This window comes from Salmo trutta, chromosome 2, assembly GCF_901001165.1.
Source record: "Salmo trutta chromosome 2, fSalTru1.1, whole genome shotgun sequence".
NCBI lineage: Eukaryota > Metazoa > Chordata > Actinopteri > Salmoniformes > Salmonidae > Salmo > Salmo trutta.
The window spans coordinates 42,878,913-42,889,101 of NC_042958.1; positions in this window are offsets into that span (position 1 = coordinate 42,878,913).

Below are 10,189 nucleotides of genomic sequence, written 5' to 3' on the forward strand. Positions count from 1 at the left end.
TGTTTCTGTGTGTCTGTATGTATGTTTGTGTGTATCTGTGTGCCTGTGTGTGTGTGTGTCTGTGTGTGTGTGTGTGTGTGTGTGTGTGTGTGTGTGTGTGTGTGTATTTGTGTGTGTTTGTGTCTGTATGTATGTTTGTGTGTCTGTGTGTCTGTGTGTATCTGTGTGTCTGAATTCCCAACAAGACTAGTAAACAACCAAACATTTGACCAACTGGGGACATTTTGCAGGTTTTGTTAATCCCAACAAGGTGTAATGCTTTTTCTGTGGGGTTTAGTGTTAGAATTAGTGTTAGAATTAGGATTAGGTTTAGAATTAGGATTATAATTAGGTTTTGAATTAGGATTAGAATTAGTGTTAGGATTAGAATTAGTGTTAGGTTTAGAATTATGATTAGATTTAGTGTTAGGTTTAGAATCAGGAGTATAATTAGTGTTAGGTTTAGAATTATAATTAAAATTTGTGTTAGGATTAGAATTAGTGTTAGGTTTAAAATTGGGATTACGGTTTGTTGTTAAAGGTTAGTTTTATGGTTAGGGGTTAGGGAAAATAGGATTTTGAATGGGAATCAATTGTGTGTCCACAAGGTTAGTTAAGGAAGACTTTGTGTTTATGCTAGTCTTCCCTGTGTGTGTGTGTGAATGTGTGTGTGTGTGTGTGTGTGAATGTCCCTAACAGCAGCAGACACTTTAGAAAGTCCCTGGAGATATCCTGATGTCCTGACCCCCAAACTAACCTGACCTCTTCCTTCTCCTCTTCTCAGTCCCCCCGTCCCCCCGTCCCCGTCAACGTTCTTCACCTTCTGACAGGACTGTCTAAATACCAGGCTACTCCACTACTGCCACCTAGTGGTCAGCCAGAGAAAACTTGTTGACACTTTCATTTGAATGTAGGCCATACCTAATGTTACATAAGCATTTTATAGCACATTCATAACCCTTTTGTAATACATTTATAACATAGTGCACCCTTTTGCATAATACATTAGAATTTCATTACATGAGTTCATGGTGGACGACTACTGATAATGATGAGGAAAATCAATATATTTTTAATCATCTGGTTATTTCATATAACATCCTTCTGCTCATTGGAAAACCCCCTACAGACCACAGGTAACATTGGGATTGAGATTTTGAATTAGAGACAAGTCTCAGCAGGAAACTTTCTTTTCTAAGGCTGTTTACACAAGGAATAATTTCATGAATGAAACCACAGAGTAGAAAGATAATAAATGATTGATTTGATATGTATGAGCTCTGATTTAGACTTCACAAAGGGCTACATTATAACAAACTGCATAGTGGAGACATTTTAACACTCTCCTCACTGTCACATTTAAAAGCCTAATGAAAATGCGATTAGGATCAAACTGAGGGAGGGTGTGCTTTGGACTGCCGTAGATAAAGAGTCGTTATTTTTACATGGCAGCTATGGTCGTGACTCTTTCCCTCAGAGAGATAAGAAGGTCATCATAAGGTCTGAGTCACGACTAAAGCCATTATGTTTGAATTATAAAGAACTCATTGACTTGGGCTCCCGAGTGGCGCAGCAGTCTAAGGCACTGCATCTCAGTGCAAGAGGCGTCACTACAGTCCCCGTTTTAATTCCAGGCTGTATCACATCCGGCTGTGATTGGGAGTCCCATAGGGTGGTGCACAACTGGCCCAGCATCGTCCAGGTTTGGTTGTTGTAGGCTGTCATTTTAAATAAGAATTTGTTTGTAACTGACTTGCCTAGTTAAATAAAGGTTAAATAAAAAATGAAATTACCTTTCTTTCTTTATGGTTCATTGGATCAGTCTAAAACTTTGCACATTACACTGCTGCCATCTAGTGGCCAGAATCTAAATTGCCCCTGGGCTGGAATAATACATTATGGCATTTCTCTTGTATTTCAATGTGTTTTTTTCTTTGTATGATCTTTTACCAGATCTAATGTGTTATGTTCTCCTACATTAATTTCACATTTCCACGAACTTCAAAGTGTTTCCTTTCAAATGGTATCAAGAATATGCATATCCTTGCTTCAGGTCCTGAGCTACAGGCAGTTAGATTTGGGTATGTCATTTTAGGCGGAAAAAAAAGAGAAAAAAAGGGTCCAATCCTTAAGAGGAGGACTCAATTTTACATTTACATTTTAGTCATTTAGCAGACGCTCTTATCCAGAGCGACTTACAGTATGACCTGTATCTTCTGTAGAAGTAGTTCATTATTGAAGGACTCAATGACCTGTCTCTTCTGTAGAAGCAGTTCATTGTTTTCCTGTGAATGAGTTCATTAATTATGACTGACGCTGGTGGCAAAAATCAGGAGAAGGAAATCCTCTTAAGAAATGTTGAATTTCTCAGACCTCCAAGTAAACAGATTATTACTCTTTATTTGTGTCTCACTTGGTCCAGCATGTCACTTACAAAGCCAGGGTTGTGGGTTCGATTCTCACGGGGGACCAATATGAAAAGAAAGTATGAAAATGTATGCACTCACTACTGTAAGTCTCTCTGGATAAGTGTGTCTGCTGTGCAGGAGATAGAATGATGGTCAAAGATAAAAGTAAAAAGTTAAGTCAAAATAAAACATAGTAAAAAGTATGTTTGAATGACACTGAGGGGCAGTGTTTTTACAGCTAATGCCGGTTTGCCTGAGGCTGATGCCATGCAGGTGTTGGTACACATGCATATACACACACTCTCACTCAAATAAACACATACAAGAACACACACATACATGTAATAGTGCCAGACATGCACACAAACATATACAGTTGGCATTGCTATTATGATTTTAGTTGTCCTTGATGTCCTTTGTTTTTTTTCATTTTGTTTTGTTTTTAGTTTTTTTTTAATTGCTGTTTGCTGTTTTCTTCTGTCTTTTTATTTTTTTCCCTTTAGTTCATTCTCCCTGTTGTTGGTGCAACTGGGGGTTCTTGGAGGGAAATGGAAGTAATTGTATTTTTTATTTGTATTTTTATTGTTGGGGAGGGCTGTGGGAGGGGTCTCGAATTGTTGAGGGACAGCTATTGGGGAACTGTGGGGGGATCTTGGAGGGTTCGGGTTCACGTTTTTTGGCCTGGTGGTAGATCGGTCAACATGCCCTTGAGCAGGGCATTGACGCTGGATGCTTCTGTGTGTCGCTCTGAATGGGAGTCTGTTGGATGACTGGTATGGTGTTGTTGTTGAGTGGCTTCACTGCAGGTATATTGTATATTTCGGATATTCAATAAATAAAAATAAAAAAATAAAAAAATAAAGTCACTCTGGATAAGAGCGTCTGCTAAATTAGTAATATGTCCAAATGAAAATGCAATGAAACAAAAAGTACAAAGAGAAACTAAACTAATAACGAGAAAAAGAAGAAAAAAAACATCAACAGGAGTTTTAACTTTGAAGATCGTTGGCTTTTGGTGTTGAGTTTACTTTGCATAATAAACCCTTCTCTTTCCACACTCTCAACAACAAGCACCTAGTTAAAAAGAAAAAAGCAATTACTGGCACTGACTGTGGACCTGGCCTGGAGAGAGAGTGACAGACTCAGTGACCATAGCCTTGCTATTGAGAGAGGCCGCCATAAGAAGACCTGGCTCTCAACCCTAACCCTTATGTTCCCACTGCTCACAAATTGAGGCAATCGGCAAAGAACAAACACCAATGTAAATACAACCTATATTTATCCATTTATTTATTTTCCCTTTCATACTTCAACTACTTGCACATTGTTACAAAACTGTACATAGCCATAATATAACATTTGGAATGTCTCCGATATTTCAGAACTATTGTGAGTGCAATGTTTACTGTTAATTTTTGATTATTTATTTCACTTTTGTTTATAGTGTTTTTTACTTGATTTGGCAACGTAAATATTTATTTCCAATCCCCTTTATATTAAATTGAATTAAATTGAGAGACGAGGGAGGGACAGGGAGGGAGAGCTATATATATATATGAGAGAGAGACTTTTGTTTATTATCTACTTCACTTGCTTTGGCAATGTTAACATATGTTTCCCATGCCAATAAAGTCCTTAGATTGAATTGAATTGAGAGAGCGATAGAGGGAGAGACGGAATTGAAAGAGAAAGCTAGATAGATAGAGAGAGAGCGAGAGAGAGATACTTTTGTTTATTATCTACTTCACTTGCTTTGGCAATGATAAACATATGTTTCCCATGCCAATAAGTCCCCTTGAATTGAATTGAGATGATAGATAGATGATAGATAGATAGATAGATAGATAGATAGATAGATAGATAGATAGATAGATAGATAGATAGAGTAAAAACCTGAGAGAGAGAAACTGACCCCAAACCCCAACCCTGAAACCTGCTGAGAGAATGGTGCTTAGTCAAGTTGAGGAAAAGGAGATGGGATGACAGTCTATCAAGCCCAACCTCTAAACCAGCTGTTAGAATACGCAGGCAGTACGCAGGCAGTACGCAGGCAGTACGCAGGCAGTACGCAGGCAGTACGCAGGCAGTACGCAGGCAGTACGCAGGCAGTACGCAGGCAGTGGAGAAAGTGAAAGGCTTAATGATTGTGGTTATAACCATCCACCAGGGGGCAGTAGAGGACTCAGTATATTCAGCTCCACAGATCATGAGTGAGACAGCAGCCCTGTGCTATTAAGCACTGGGACATCAAGGCTATATCCCAAATGTAATCCTATTCCCTATGTGGGGCACTACTTTCGACCAGGGCCCATAGGCATAGTCAAAATCTAATCTTGAAGAAAATAGAATTTCCTAAAGCGGGCAGCTACATCTAGATATGAGATAAAAGATCTTGACAGACATACATACCACTAAAATAACACAGTCACAACATGTATTCAGCAGCTCTGAAGCTGCAGGTTTTAATCTTAGGTAAGTGTTTATCCAGAGCGATTTACGGTTTCCTTTCTATTTAATCTACGGTGTTTTAAATTAGGCCAAGTAGAACTCCACGAGGACGACACACATCTGATGGATACATCGGAGGCATCACAAACGGACCCCTATTCCCTACATAGTGCACTACTTTTGACCAGAGTCCTACGGGCCCCTATTCCCTATATGGAGCACAACTTTTGACCAGAGTCCTACGGGCCCCAAATCCCTATATAGTGCACTACTTTAGACCAGAGTCCTACGGGCCCCTATTCTCTATATGGAGCACTACAGGCCCACAGGGAATAGGATGCCATTTGGGATGCGACCCATGTACAGGTAACTGCCAGAATAAAGGAAACACTTGAGTAAGTGAGGGATACAAAGTAAATTGAAAGCAGGTGCTTCCACACAGGTGCGGTTCCTGAGTTAATTTAGCAATTAACATCCCAGATAGCATATAAACATGACATAAGCAATGAACAGGGATGGAGGGAGGGAGGGAAAGGTGAATGGATTGAGGGAGGGAGGGAGGGTGGATTGAGGGAGGGAGGGAGGGAGGGAGGGAGGGAGGGAGGGAGGGAGGGAGGGAGGGAGGGAAAGGTGGATGGATTGAGGGAGTGATGAAGGGAGGGAGGGAGGGATGGATGGAGGGAAAGGTGGATGGATTGAGGGAGGGAGGGAAAGGTGGATGGATTGAGGGAGTGATGAAGGGATGGATGGATGGATGGAGGGAAAGATGGATGGATTGAGGGAGGGAGGGAAAGGTGGATGGAGGGAAAGGCGGATGGATTTAGGCAGGCAGGGAGGGATGGAGGGAGCATGCAGGTGAAAGGATGCTCATGATAAGTGCTGAACAGCTAGCCACTGGGACAGACTGCTTTGTCGACTGACTGTTACAGGGGGGTAGAGAGAGAGAGAGAGAGAGAGAGAGAGAGAGAGAGAGAGAGAGAGAGAGAGAGAGAAGAGGAGGGGGTGAGAGAGAGAGAGAGAGAGAGGAAGAGACAAAGAAGAGGAGGGGGTGAGAAAGAGACAGGACCCCACTAGGTTGAGAGAGAGAGAGAGAGAGAGAGAGAGAGAGAGAGAGAGAGAGAGAGAGAGAGGGGGAGAGAGAGGACTCCACTAGGTCGACATATAGAGGTTGCCTCCCTCCACAGCATAACCTTCGCTCCAACTCCAAACCTACAACCTGATTTTTGACGGAATTACCTGGAATGCTTCCTTACACCCAAGGAGTACTATTCCCAAGCTATACAGCAAATGCTCTGGCAAACAAACAGAAACCTGAAAACAACATCCATTCTGGAACTGAGTGAGCTATTGAAGCTATTTTTTACTTTCAAAAGCCAAGAAGAAAAATACATTACAATGATACATTTTACTTTATAAAGACTGAATGCTGAGGCTACAAAGCTTGACAGGACAAAGAGATACAACTTCAATTAGCACTGACGTGTCAAGTGAGAGGTGTCAAAGCCCTTGAGCCCAACAATGGCAGGAGAGCCCCAACCAAATGAAGAGGCCTTAGAAGCTGCCTCCCACTGTTCAGAGGTAATTAAATACAGTATCCTCAGTATGTAAAGAAGGATAAGACACGAAAAGAGAACAAAACGAAGCTCCTTATGGAAAACCAAGAGACACTTTTTGCTGACTATTATAAAAATGGGAACATAAGCAACCTTATCTTCCACACAGACCATCCCCTGGCATGGCGCAGTGCTATATTAACACACTACCCCTTTGTTAACAGGAGGGGTGTTACTGATGGGTGGAAACTCAGGATACTAGACAACGAGGACTCTGAGTCAGCTAATATAAATCTCTGTAAGTCTGGAACGGTATTGGTACAGGGCAACTCCAAGCAGTTTCAGCTGGACTTTCACCTAATCAAATAAATAGCTCAGCAGGAGAAGCTTTCCCTTGAGAAAGATACCGCCACTCCGAGCGGGTCAGACCAGACATCTTCATTATACAACCTCTCAGACGAGCACCCCCAAGCAGAAAGTCAACCTCCCAGCACAGAGTACTACCCCCTCATTGAAATGAAGGATACATTTACCCAGCTGGAGGTAAGGCAGGGGGAGCTGGAAGAGCAGTTGATTACACTCGTCAGCACAGACCCAGACAACAGTCCAGCACAACAACACTCCCTTAACCAGACCCGGAGAGCTGGAGGTGGAGAGAGACATATCTGCACTCTGGACTGTAGTGAGACAACATCTACAAGAGAAAGAGCAGGAGCCGGAGAACAGAGCACTAGAGGAGAGGATCAGTGAGGGGATGACGTGTGACAGAGAACAATGCATTAGAGAGGTGGCCACCCCTGCAGAGAAGCCAGCAGAACAGCCCACCTCAGCTCCCGACAAAAGTCTCAACACCACAGCAGGACAGTCCACCCCAGACCCTGACCATAGCGTCGACATCACAGCGGGACAGATAAATTAAGAACCCCAAGCCCAGGGGATCCCACCCCCTCTGAGCACCCCCTCTGTCTGCCACCCTGATAGCCCTCCTGACAACTCCCCCACACCCACTGAGGACATACACAGATTGTACTCCTTATGGACTCAAACGGGAAATATATACAAGAAAAAAAAGAGTTTTCTTAAACATAGAGTGTCTAAACTCTGGTGTCCAAACACAGTCGCCCTGTGTGCTATCCGCTCACTTCTCCATCCTGGAGGGGGAGATCAATCATTTCCAGGCCCAGGGACATGTACTAGTCTGTGGCGATCTTAATGCCAGAACTGGACAAGAACCTGACACCATCAGCAAACAGGGGGACAAACACCTACCTGGAGGTGACAGCATTCACTCTCCCATATGCCCCCCTAGACACAACTATGACAACATAACCAACCTAAATGGGTCACAACTCCTGCGGCTCTGTCGCACGCTGGGTATGTTCATAGTTAATGGTAGGCTTTGAAGGGACTTCTACGGTAGGTACACCTATAGCTCATCTCTTGGCAGTAGTACTGTAGATTACTTTATTACTGACCACAACCCAGAGTCTCTCAGAGCATTCACAGTCAGCCCACTGACACCCCTATCAGATCACAGCAAAATCACAGACTACTTGAAAAGAGCAAAACTCCATAATGAGACGTCAAAGCCAAAGTAACTGAATAATATTAAGAAATGCTATAGACAGAAGGAAAGTAGTGTGGAAACCTACCAAAAAAACAATTAGGAAACATCAAATTCAACCCCTTTTAGACAACATTTCACTGTAATAGTGAAGGTGTAAACTTGACAGTAGAAAACAGTATATTTGACTTTTCTGCTTCCCTATCTAATCTAAACATTTCAAACAGAAACCCGGAGAAAATTAACAACAATGACAAATGGTTTGATGAAAAATGCAAAAACCTAAGAAAGAAATTGAGAAACCTATCCAACCAAAAACATAGAGACCCAGAAAACCTGAGTCTACGCCTTCACCATGATGAATCACTAAAACAATACAGAAATACACTACAGAAAAAGGAACAGCATGTCAGAAATCAGCTCAATGTAATTGAAGAATCCATAGAATCTAACCACTTCTGGGAAAATTGGAAAACACTAAACAAACCACAACACAAAGAGGTTTCTATCCAAAATGGAGATGCATAGATAAACCCCTTCTACAATAATGTTGGCCCTATAACAAAGAACAAATACCAAGAACATGATCAAAAACATATCTTAGAATCAACTATTAAAGACTCCCAGAACCCACTGGATTCTCCAATTACATTGAATGAAATACAGGACAAAATACAAACCCTCCAACCCAAAAAGGCCTGTTGTGTTGACTGTATCCTAAACTAAATTATAAAATATACAGAACACAAATTCAAATTGGCTAAACTTAAACTCTTTAAAATCATCCTTAGCTCGTGTCTTCTCCAATATTTGGAACTGATTGATCATTGATTGATTGATTGATCATCATCATCACCATCATTGATCATCCAAATCCACAAAGGTGGAGACAAATTTGACCCCAATAACTACCGTGGGATATGCGTCAACAGCAACCTTGGGAAAATCCTCTACATTATCATTAAAAGCAGACTCGTAGATTTCCTCAGTGAAAACAATGTAATGAGCAAATGTCAAATTGGTTATTTACCAAATTGCTGTACGACAGACCCCATATTCACCCTGCACGGCCTTGTTGACAAACAAATCAAAACAAAGGCAGTATTCTCATGCTTTGTTGATTTCAAAAAATCTTTTGACAAAATGTAGCATGAGGGTCAGCTGTACAAATTGATGTAAAGTGGTGTTGGGGGAAAAACATACACTATTACAAAATACATGTACACAAACAACAAGTGTGCAGCAAAAAAGACACATTTCTTCCCACAGGGCTGTGGGGTGAGACAAGGATGCAGCTTAAGCCCCACCTTCTTCAACATGTTTATCAATGAATTTGCAAGGGCATTCGAACAGTGTGCAGCACCAGGCCTCACCCTATTAGAATCTGAAGTCACATGTCTACTGTCTACTGATGATCTGGTGCTTCTGTCTCCAGCCAAGGAGGGCCTACAGCAGCACCTTGATCTTCTGCACAGATTTTGTCAGACCTGGGCTCTGACAGTACATCTCAGTAAGACAAAAATAATGGTGTTCCAAAAAAGGTCCAGTTGCCAGGACCACAAATCCAAATTCCATCTAGACACCATTGACCTAGAGCACACAAAAAAACTCTACATACCTCAGCCTAAACATCAGTGCCACAGGTAACTTCCACAAAGCTGTGAACGATCTGAGAGACAAGGCAAGAAGGACAATGCAAAAGAAATTTGACATCCCCAAAAAAATTGAATCAGTTACGGTAACCATTGTCACTCTTGGTTGTGAGGTCTGGGGTCCACTCACCAACCAAGAATTTACAAAATGGGACAAACACCAAATTGAGATGCTGCATGCAGAATTCTACAAAAATATCCTCAGTGTACAACATAAAACACAAAATAATGCATGCAAAACAGAATTAGGCTGATACCTGCTATTTGCTATTCATCAAAATCCCGAAAAGAGCCGTTAAAATCTACAACCACCTAGAAGGAAGCGATTCAATAACCTACAGAGAGATGAACCTGGAGAGGAGTTCCCTAGGCAAGCTGGTCCTGGGGCTCTGTTCACAAATACAAACAGAGCCCCAGGACAGCAACACAATTAGACCCAACCAAATAATGAGAAAACAAAAAGACAATTACTTGAAACATTTGAAGGAATTAACAAAAAACATTCATAGTTTGTGTATCCTGATTTGTCTTTGTTGTTACGATCTCTCTCTGTTTCTCTCTACCTCTTAATATCTCTACCACCCT